Source organism: Chroicocephalus ridibundus, chromosome 4 (assembly GCF_963924245.1).
Source record: "Chroicocephalus ridibundus chromosome 4, bChrRid1.1, whole genome shotgun sequence".
Lineage (NCBI taxonomy): Eukaryota > Metazoa > Chordata > Aves > Charadriiformes > Laridae > Chroicocephalus > Chroicocephalus ridibundus.
Genome location: NC_086287.1, coordinates 79,007,941 through 79,018,732, shown reverse-complemented (window position 1 = coordinate 79,018,732; position 10,792 = coordinate 79,007,941). Strand labels below are relative to the sequence as shown.

The 10,792-nt window shown below is 38.8% G+C and overlaps 1 long non-coding RNA gene across 1 annotated transcript; it reads right to left on the bottom strand.

The window, feature by feature from the left end:
* Positions 1–504: 504 nt before the first annotated feature.
* Positions 505–9,393, bottom strand: LOC134515414 (uncharacterized). The gene is made up of 6 exons (XR_010070982.1): positions 8,524–9,393; positions 6,157–6,359; positions 4,057–4,128; positions 2,523–2,641; positions 961–1,081; positions 505–674 (listed from the first exon to the last, which is right to left on the bottom strand). It is a non-coding gene; the product is annotated as an uncharacterized LOC134515414 (long non-coding RNA).
* Between the last annotated feature and the right edge of the window lie 1,399 nt (positions 9,394–10,792).

Below are 10,792 nucleotides of genomic sequence, written 5' to 3'. Positions count from 1 at the left end.
GGCACCCTTTCCAGAATGTATTTCTTTCCAGTGCATCATATGAAACTGTATAGTCAAATTTTGCCCAAGGGCTGCCATTTCTTCTGTGTTAAACTGGAAGGAGTTTCTGTATAAAGCAAGGGTTTGCTTTATGTGACCTTTGACAGTGGGAGTGTTGGGAGAATGACATTATATGTTGTAGGGCTAGTGCTAGGCGGAGCCTTGTAGGCAGTCGTAAATTAAACGGCAGCATTTTACAAATGAGCTCCATAATGAGTAGGTGATTGGAAGATGTGCTACTGCATGTTGGAGATTAACATCCGAATAGAGAAACTATCACATAGCCCAGGAATTGCAGTAAAAGGTGAAAAGAAATATTCAATATTATCAATCATATTAAAAAAAAAAAAGAGAACTTCTTACGGCTGCCAAAGGAGCTTGGGAGAATTAATGTGTTTGTGTCAAAAAGAGTGAGAACAAGTGAAATAGGACTACAGTGATTGCCAGAATCTTACTTGCCTGGAGAGATAACATTGGACATCCAGTTTAACTAGGCAGGTGCCAAGAATCCTCTTGTGGATGCTATGGAGCAGCTTTCAAATGTAAGAATGTACAACAGCTCCCATCCTCTGGCCCTCTCTGTGCTTTCTGAGTTGCTCATTAAACCAGGGAAGCCTCCAGTGAGGTGTGATGACCTGAAAACAGAGAGGAGCTAAAGAATCAATGTTTTAAGTAAAACAGCAATTATAAAAAGATCTACAGCTCCTTCCATGTAATCAGGTAAATTACCAGGAGTGGCATAAAGCACCTAAATCGGAGAAAGAGTGGAGGAAGGGGGAGTAGGGGGGAAAGAGGGTCCCTTGGGAGATATCTGATAGGATGCTTAGTCTGTGTAGAGGGCAGAAGGTTAAGTGAAAATGAGATGAAGGAATGATCAGATATAGTCAGATCAGAGACAGTTAAATAAAGGAATGTGCTAACCTAAGACAAATGTGAAGAAGCGTGCCTGTGCTGAGTGTGTTGGTGCAGCCATTCTTCAGCAGTTCAGAACCAGAAAGGGGAAATTCCCAGTTCCCAGTCCACATCAGACCCAGCTGAAGCACTTCCCAGCAAAGAAACAGAAAGGATAAGAACACAGGTTTAAGATTTTTCTCTGCTACTCCAATAGTGTAAAAAGATATTAAAATGCTTCTAGTTACATCTCCACTTTTTGCAGGTCCCTTTTTACTACTGGCGTGATATAAATCATCCTTAGTGATGAGAAAGAAAGTCATGCCTGTGCCATCTGTTGTTTTGGACAATGTGAAAGATGCTGTTTAAAGAATATGAGAAGTACTGAGAATTACTTGAAAGCTGCTAACTTTGTTGGTTGGCTAATGCTTTCATGGGTCAGGGAGCTCTCGTTAGAATGGGTTTCCATAACAACAAACAACATTTGGTTAAAAGAGGTGCATAATGTAGCAAATAAATGCTTGGGACACAGTCTAGATAAAACTTCATCAAAATTTTTGGTAAATCTCCATTCTTAGCCTACTCAACAAAAATGGCCTGCGATAACAGACAGCACCAGAGAGCTCAAGAATTATTTGTACTGACCGGGTCTGGAAATGACCACAAGAATTTTGTTCAAAAGCCTTTAGTGGCTTATAGCCTTTAAATGTTTTTAAGAACAGCCTTAAATTTTTAAACATAATTTAGAGGTCAGTACTTTTTGTGTATCCTCAGGAGCTTAATTAACATATAAAACTAGACCAGGGAATTAGGAAGTTGAAGCTTTAACTCGTCTGCTAGATGCTAATACCTGGGGAATACCCAAACAAGATTTCTGAAAATAAATTTTGGTGCTCTCAACAGTTTTGGTATTACAGCTTTTTGAGGGGAGAAATCGTTGCGTGCCTTTCACATGGAGTTTGATTAGTCATGGAATTCACTAAATCTAGCTGAACTTCTTATCTTTAAGACTAACACAGATCCCACATATATTTATGTCGACCCTAAGCTACAATGAAAGAAGTGTGAGTCTGTAAATGAGGAGTTTCAAATGAAAGAGGTGGTTGAAGCATTTTGACCCTATTCAATCAAGGTCAGTTTTCCTCTGAATTATACCTGTTTCCTTGTCTAGCGTTTTAGATACCTTCCAAGTGTCTATCGACAGACTTTATAAGTGGCATTCAGCAATGCAGAAGAAAGAAAGCTGCTCACAAAACTCCCCCTTTCCCCATGTGATAAAAAGCCGCGTTCCAGAGGAAGAGACAAAGGAGTGTTTGGGTCCCAGTCGTATGTGCCTATGGGAAAGGAGTGGTGAAAAGAGGCCAACAGCTCCGGGAAACAGGGAGGGGAGGGAAGAGCACAAATCAGCTTTATGAGCTAGCAAATGATGGATGGCTAAACGCCAATGGAGCGCAATACATACAATTGAGTTTGCATTGTTGCCATTATTAAAGGTTATTTTACTTTTAATTTTTTGTGGTAGGTGTTCTTTCTCCTTCCTTACAGAAACCCTTGATTTTCACTCACTAGATACTTAGATGCACTTGTCATACCCAAAAGGTGATTTCAGTTCTCGGATGCCAGGAAACCTTTCTGCTGATCAAAACACAGCTGCACGGGCTTGCTGGATCTATTAATGGGTGCCACAACTCTGGGGTATGTCTGTCTATACCTGTGAAAATAGATATAATTAATATAACAGATATCATACGTATATGCAAATCCAGATGGTAAAAATGACTTACAGTAAGACAAAGTTTTCATTTGCCAAACCAAATCAAGATATCTGAATCACTTAATCAAGCACATACAATCTGCACTTGGACTACTGCTGCAGTGACATCAGCATGCTCTTAATTTATTTTATTTTATATTGAGCTCATTTTTTAATGAAAGATCTTAAGAAACACAATTTTTTAAACATACTTTAATTAGGTTTTTCCAGGCTGTCACCTCTCTGCAGCCTTTAAAAAGCTGTTTCCATTATTTCCCACAAGTTGCTTGGACAGAAGATGACAGACCATAGGACTGCATGAATTGCCATTCAGTGGACACTGATCCTAGGTATTAAAACAATGAGCAACTTTCTATCTGTTTTATATAAAATGCTTTCAGTGTAAGACAGGGAGCAGAATATTTTCTTATAAATAACCTTTTTATCCATTACAGAAATGGATACCGTCTCCTTTACTAACAAATAACAGAGAGAGGCAATATCTTCAGTGTGCTTTATTATATTAATACATTTTGCATTACAATTTTATCTTCTTCACTTTGACATTTATTTCCCCTTTAATGAGTCAAAACGCCTAGCCAAGAGCTCTTGACTTTAAGCACATTCTTAACATCAGCATATTAACTGTCACATTCAGGCTAATAGGCTTAACTTAGCTGTTTGAGATCTTTGTCAAACAAGACCTAACCCCCCTGATTTTAGAAAATTGATGTAAATGGAAACTTTCGCTTTAGTGACACTGGAAAGACAATAATGCTGCTTCATCTTCATCATAATGCAAACATTCAGTATTATGGTTTTGCTCCCAGATATCTTTATTTGTGATAAGCGCCTCTTCTGGTAATGAAAGATACTGAACAAAAAGTAGTTTAACGGAGATTTTGAAGTCTTGATTTCAAACAGCTAGTCCATTACGAACCCTTCATTTCATTTCCTTTTGTATTGCGAGGGCAAACAATTGTTGTAGCTTTCACCATGAGCACAAGCATTGCATTTTAGCAGACTGAGCTTAAGTGCATGCAGATGGGTGCAACATCAACATTTTTAGGGATACTACAAAAACAACTGTAAGCAAATTAATGCAAAAACAGGAGGGCATTTTTTCATAATCCTGGGTAATTCTTAGCAAAGTTTCAAAGGACCTCAGGTTCCTCTCAGGAATCTAGATGAAGCAATTACAGTTACGAATATTTTTGAATTCTGACTCTTAAATCACATTAGCCTGAATCACATTATCAATGCAAGGGAAATAATAAATGGAAATATACCGCAGATGTGATTTAAGAACAATTTTAGGATCAGATTCCTCATTAATTATCACTATTTCAATGGAAGGAGATAAAACAATCTACCTGGCATTTAGACAAAACTCCCATCCTTTTCCTTCCTCTTAATCCAAATCAACTCTGCAGGACTTGGAGTATCTGAAAAAACATTGGTGATAGATTTGCCGTATATAAATTTATTTTTTTCTACTAGCAGAGCGGTACATACAGTATTGAATGAATACAGTTGAAATTCTCTGTGGATTTAATCTTTGCTCATAGATGGCTGAAGGGCTATTTCTACCTTTCTCAGTGGCACTGGGTCAGAGCTCATGGCTCACGGGAGCATGTCTCCGTAGGTCAGAAGTGCCTCTCGATGTCAGGGAAACTGAATGCATGCTTCAAGACTGGGTCCACCAAAGTGTTTCTATATTCAACCTGACTTTCAGTGGCTATGGTATTTCTGACTTCTTACTCTCTTCTTGTGAAACTGGGAGATAGTGTGTGCTTGCTTCCTTGTTTGCATGTATGAGGAAGTGAGAGAAAAAATAAATTCTTTTAAGAATGAATGCCACATGAGATAATTCCATCTGCCTGCCTGATTTGGCATTTTCAACTCAATTTCTCAGTTTCTCCTGATGAATAATCCAGCTTTTCCCAGTAATATGCACTGTTTAAGTGCTGGACATATGCTACAATAATAACACTTACAAATAATTACTCTAGTGGGGTAAACGAATAACACCAATTAGATGGTGTGATGATGTTGTCATGACAAACTCCAGCTTTATGGAGTTGTTCATTTTTAAGCTTAAAAGCTTTCTGATATCCTTTGTCAGGCAACAATGTGACTTGACCGCCTCAATTCATCAACCTCTCTTGCCAGATACATATGGTCATGGACCGTGCTACTACTTAAGTCGAGATTTCAATCAACAGCTAGTGCAGAACTAAATTTAGGCTTAACTGTAAACACTTAGATATAATAAAGCTGATTTCCTCATGAATAGTTATGAAATAATTTAATTGCTTATTTCCTGAGGAAACTTTAAAAGAACAGAAGTGTTGGTGTGCACATGTACTTTGTTACATGTTGCCAAATCAAGCCTGGTTCAGAAGAACACTTCAGCCTGCTGTTAACTCCAGGCTTATTAACCCCAGTTACCAGATACAATGGACTTACAGACATGTCTAAACTTAAGCTTAAGTTACATTCAGAATAGAAATGCTTTACTGAGCTGAGAGCTAAACTGAGGCATGCTCTTGTTCAACGATAGAAGACAGAGCTTCTTGCTGATGGAATACGTAGGTGAAAACAGGTCTGTGCAAGAGACTAAAATATTTGGTGTCCTAATAGTACTTCTGGAATTGAATATCTATGAACCTAATTCTTAATGCATTCACATTAAGCTGTTCCTCCCAGCACTGTTAATAGGTATTACAGTAATACCGAACAGTAGAAATTAATTAGTATGATTTTTAAAAGCTTTACATGTGTTTAAAATTTAAACATTACCACACCAGTGATACTAATAATTCTGAAGGCCCTTTGTGCTTCTCACCCCTCCCCAGCCAACAATTCAATCAACAAATCAACCAATCAATTTTTGCATTTTATGTGCGATTTTGTTCCTTTATGCACCACATCTTGACCGTAGAGAGAAAGAAATTCAAGAGTCATGCAGCAAATCATTGGTAAACTTTTCAGGTCTGCTGAAAAAAACCCCACAGGTTTACAATGATTCACATGTATCTGCACCATATTCTGTCAGAAGGGATGGATGCTCTTCATCCACTCTGGTATAAAAACCGAGACACATCAATATGCAATCTAGGCTTACCCCCCGATTTACTGCCACACCTTCCGTTCTGCAGCTGACCTGTGATAACCCCTTGCTCGCAGATAGGGAGAGGAAGCTCACCAGCAGTGCTTCCATGGTCAAAGGCTTTCGGAGAGGGACAGACCTGTGCTTTGTTAAATTAGGGACTTAAAACAGGAAAATGACTTGGGAAGCCACAAGTCAAAAGCATGGTGACTGTTACTGTAGAAGTCCTACCTGGTTCACCCAAACACAACCAACAAGTGACCAGAGTTCTTTACTGGATATTAACTCACCGAGATGTTTCTCCACACACATTTTATGCTTCTTGTAATCAAGGAATTGTTTTCTCAAAGAGCACCCTTACCAGCCACTAGCACGCTTGGTCAGAGTTGGAGGCCTGGCTGTAAAAAAGCACTTTCACAGGGTTGTACAGTTGTTTCTCCTGCCTGATGTCTCAGTAACAGGCGCTTCAGTGCAGCTGCTGGAGCTTACAACTTTCTCATTTGCTTGGATAGCTTCTTCACTGCTATAGTGATATCACTGCTAGAGTATGTCAGTCACTAACATCTTGGAAACAGAGGAGGAAAGGAGACAGAATTAAAATGCCCAGATGAAATAATAACACTATGAATATTCTTATCACCTTTTGGCAAAAGGCTATAGCAGTTCAGAGATGAACTCCATTGATTCGGTACCTCAATGGCGTTACGCTAGTACATATGGTGTCCTGGAGTGTTAAAAAAAGTAATCAGACTGGTAACTTCTAGTTAAGTAGTGATAGGTCAGAGAATAGACTCCTGTATGAACTTCAGCAAGTCAAAATTGTATCCAGTTGATACACAGTGTTTAAAATACTAATTTTTAAAGATTTTTTTGTTGTTGTTTTCAGACTCAAATTTCAAAATATTTGACAAGTTCCCAAACTCGCTTGTAAAAATCCCCAAGTCACAAGCCAGTCAGATAAAAATCTGTTCATTGTAAAAAGGGAAGGGGGTAGTGTGGGGAAGGAAAGGTTTGTTGATAAGTTTGCTACACTATTAAAACGTTTAACCACAGCCTGGAGCTCAAATCAGCATTCATGTGAAGTTCCTATTTATTAGAGTATATGAAAAGTATTCACAGAACTATACATTCTGTGATTCTGTGATGTTGTTTTTGAAGGAGATGCACCCCAGTAATTAGGGTGTAAGACTAGATCCATTTCTTAGGAATACAGAAATGCGAGTGATAAAAACAGCCCAAAACTCTGTCCCATTTAAAGTTTCTTGAGGACATACTCCTATTCAAAATAAGCAATAAAATAACACAGGAGAAAATGCACAAGGGAGAAATCGCAAAAGCATTTATCAAGATGAATCTAGGACCACACTGACTTGTCTAAATCTATACAAAGAAAATGGCCTGCAAGTCACTCTGAAAGTGATGGGAACCCATGCTTCAAACACATGTCTTGAAAGAATGTCGGAAATCTTGTTCCTCTTTTGGCTGCGGTTACAGATGCTTTCTCCAGACAGTGCTCACTAGTTTCAATTGTCTGGAGTACTCAAAAATACATTTTCCCCTGGAAGATAGTCTGCATATGCTTACAATAAACATTAACGAAATCAAATGACTTTCACTTCAGGATAAATACTTTCAAGTAAGTCTGTTAGAGACACTAGTAAATTGCTATTAATTAGTTTTTGCAATCTACTTAGGTTGTACTAATGAACACAATCACTTCTAACGTATTTATTCGCAGGATAAATCCTGCCTCTCTCTATATGCCTGTGAAAGGCTCAAGGTAAAATGGAGATATTCTGCTGCAGGAAGGCATGGGAGCCACTTTAGGACAGGTGAATGATCCTGCTGGTTTTCTGTGTCTCTGAACTCTGCTGGTTGAGGAAGAGCCAGGAGAAGCTGCCTGCGCCCGCTGCCAGACAGCCGCCCTGCTGCCTGGGCTTGAGCGGGACAAATTCCGTAGCTTTCTGGCCACAAAATATCTAAGTTACATAACATGGAAACTCTCAGCTCTGCAAAGCCAATGAACCCACATATTCCCATAACCGTTACTTCCCCTTTTTGCATGTTACCCGCTTGTAATGGCTTGTTGTAAATTATATGATAGTATCTCTAGAGATGGGAACTTCTTCTCTTATGCTTGTGAACATAACCCAACACCGAGAGGTCCCCAGCCCTGACGGGACATTTCAGGGCATTACTGGAAGGACAGCAGTCATACTAATACCTCTCAGCTCCCTTCTGCTAAGCCAAAATACGGAACGGAAGTAAGAATTAGAATTACATCTATACCACAATTTAAAAACCAATAATGTTGCCTTCAGCAATTTGAAGCTGGTTACTGGAAAATCCCATACAGCAGAGCAAAGCTCCTGGTAATTTGCTTCACCGAGTCCTAAATAGTACTGAAATGCAACCCCATTATTTTTAGAAATTATCTGCTCTATTTTTGTGTAATTTTTCTTCACAGCTCTGAACATCTAAAGCAATATTGCAGCAGACCATAAGGCCTAGATCTGGCTGAGAAACCTGCGTGCATCACATAAAGTGTATGATTCCACAACTCATTAAGTCTAATTTATGGCATATGTAATTAAGCACCTTTGAATTGAACCCAGGTCTCTAGAGATAATAACACTTAGAACTTATATAGGGCTTTTCATCTTCAAAGTGCTTTACAAACATTAACTAATTAACAACATAATAAGACATGAAAGGCCAATGTACTTACCCATAGTGCTGTACAGCCTCTGTATAATTCAGATTTTGATGTTTTTCAATGGAAGATCCAATCTGGGTGCACACGGAGGATTTACTTGCGGTCTCCTTCACAATCAGAAAGCATGACTTTGTATACATCATATATCTGAATTCCCAGAGTACTTCCCTTCTCTGCTATTTATTGCTGAGTCAGAAGAAACAGCTCCCAAAAGTGAAGGAAGCTACGGAAAAGAGCAGCTCACAGCAGCCTGAGGGTGTTTGAGTTGCCTGGGCCAGAGTAATGGCGCCCAGCGCAGGAAGGAGGTCCTGGAGAATTCACTGCACAAGATTTCTGGTACCACCTAAGTCCAAATCCTTCCCAAGGTAAATCTAACAATAATTACACAAAGTCTCTAGGGACTGGATAAACTATCAGAGAAGATCTTATTTCAGCTAAAATACACTTTACTGGTAAAATCTGCAATGTTTTCTTGCTTCTCTTTGCTCTTCTGAAAAGTCTGAAATATCTATCCAGTTTGTTAGGTTTGGGGTTTTTTTTTTTCTAATTTTTTTTTTTTATTGCTTGGTCTATTTTACACACAAGCCTCTTGAGACAGCGCACATTTCCCTTATTATCTCAATGAATGTTTTCTTGATGAGAGCAATGTTGCAGATGTTATATCAGGTTACTTGAATCCCTCTTGAATGTTACTAATACAGAAAGATGAAGCATAAAAGGGGAGCAAATGATACAGACAGTTTTAGCAATTGGTCCTTCAGACATCAGCCTGTGTCAGTGATCGTTTTCACGAGCTCAGCATGTTGACCATTGTCTGTGCATATGCTGTGTTTAAGCATCACCTGTCCACCGGCTAAAGAGATATCATGGCAGTATCTCGTCTGTCTCTGTCTGCCTCTGTCCCCTTGGGGATTCTACTGCGCACCAAAAATTGAGAATTTGGAGATCAGTGGAAAAATATACCAAGCATGTAAGAGAGAACTATGCATAGGTATCTCCTATACCCTGCACATTAAAAAATCTCAAAACCAAAGGCAAATGACTCAGCGGTAGTGGTACAGGTGTAGCCCCATGAGAAATTAAAGAAAATGAGACATACTGTGGACCAGAAAACAAAACGTGTGTGGAAGCAGGAGGCTTTTGTGCTTCCCCTACAGACAGGCAGTCCAGAACAAATCCTGAAAGGTAACAATCTCACAGTAGTAAAATGCCTACAAGAGATCCTACGATAAACATAGGGTCTAATTAAAAGCGTTACAATTTTTAAATGCAAATGTAGAATAGAACTGTCAAAATGTTTTATCCCTAAAGTGTGAATGCTAACCTTCCCATACTTATTATATAGCAGTACATTTTAATTTGCCTAGAGCCGAGTCGAATAAAGCAAGCATCACAAACACAATCAAATGGATATTTGAAAGTACTGCTCTTCACAATAACTGTGTGTCTGAGCAAAGCTTCAAATGTTGATCAATTGATTACCAAAATCAAAGAATACGTTTCCCAAATGAGCTTCTAGAAAGCACTCAATAGCACCAGAGAAAACAGCATAAAGCTCCACAGAATAGCAGACTTCTCTAAAATTATTTACAAATGCAACTTTTTACTGCTTTCCTGGTTTATAGCTTAGACCTGCACAGATCTAGAGTGAAGAATAAAGCACTTCTGATAAATCAATGGTTTGATTCCATTTCAGTGTGGCAAATTTAGTTAAACAAAGATGGAAAACCGTTTGAAATGATCCAAAGGTATACTTTAAATCTTATGGCAAATCACAGTCTCTCTGGTACAATTGCTCAAATGACTTTTGAATCTTTAATAAACAAAATTACGGCAAATATATAAAATGCTTTCTAATTGCAAACTGTATGTGAACAGTCTTATTTCATAAGACACAGCTCTTGATTTATTTTTCCTTAGAAATAGGACAGGTGTATTCACACTTATCTTTCCCTTTGGAATTTGCTTTCCTCACAAAATTGCCTGCAAGAGGAGTACTACGCAGTCCTTATAAAGGTACATAAAGGTGAGATGCTCACAGTTACTATTTGCTCAGCAGAGGCCTCTCTTTAGCTAATCACAGTTGACGAGAGCGCTCATGGGTATTCTCCCCACACTGGGACAGCTATTATTGAGAACACCTAAATCTTAACCATAACTACTAGCGTTCTGTCCATCTGCCATCTCCAGGGAGTTGGTCGTGATGCTGTACTTCCATTGTTTCCTTTTTCATAAATGGGTTCCTCTGTCAGTCAACTCCAGAGAATGACTGCCCACCAAA